The sequence below is a fragment of the Chaetura pelagica genome, unplaced genomic scaffold (assembly GCF_000747805.2).
Source record: "Chaetura pelagica isolate M959 unplaced genomic scaffold, ChaPel_1.0 scaffold840, whole genome shotgun sequence".
Taxonomy (NCBI): domain Eukaryota; kingdom Metazoa; phylum Chordata; class Aves; order Apodiformes; family Apodidae; genus Chaetura; species Chaetura pelagica.
Genome location: NW_009951813.1, coordinates 2,438 through 3,261, shown reverse-complemented (window position 1 = coordinate 3,261; position 824 = coordinate 2,438).

Here is an 824-nt window from a genome sequence, read left to right as displayed (position 1 = left end):
TGTGTACCCCCCCTGCCAGGGCTGGCACACATGACACAGCCCTGCAGGACCCCAGAGCAGGGGCTGTGTCCCTGCCCCATCCCCAGCCCCCCCTGTCACAGGTGCTGCTGAAGCTGCTTCCTAAATCCCCCCCATTAATCCAAATTAATTTGCAGTCTCCATCTCCCTGATTAAAGCTTCAGCTTAGAGGGCAGACGAGCTCCTTGGGGACATCCCTGGTCCCAGCTGGGGACAGGAGGTGGCCCCAACCCCCACACTGCCATCACCCTCCAACCCCCCCCCACCCATCTGATGTTTGCCACGGGGGCCTCGGGACCCCCAGAGGTGCTTTGAGCAAATGCCAGGGTGGCCCTGGGGACAGGGAGTTGTGTCCCCACGGTGCTGGCAGTGACACCCAGCAGGGTGGTGTCGTGCCTCAGTTTCCCCACCCTCACCCTGCCTGGGTCATTATTTAATGTGAGGCTGAGCCTGGGGTGGGGGAGTGGGGGGTACCAGGGCTCTGCAAATGAGATGCAGATGAGATGCAGATGAGATGCAGATGGCCACGTCCGGTTGGGTGCCCCCCCCACAACCGGTGGCGCCGGAGCCCCCCGGGGTGCCGGGGACGTGGAAGCTGCCGCCCCCGCGGGGACCCGGGCACGTCCCCAAGCAGGATGGGGCCTGATGCCAGAGCCAGGGGCTGAGTCAGCGGGACGGAGCCCAAAACCTCCGGCTGCTTCCCGAAAAACATCTGGGACCTCTCAAGGGCCGGCGTCAGCCTTGGGGGGGGGTTGGGACCCCAGCCTGACCCCTCGTCACAGCCCCTGCCAAGGCAGCCACAGGGG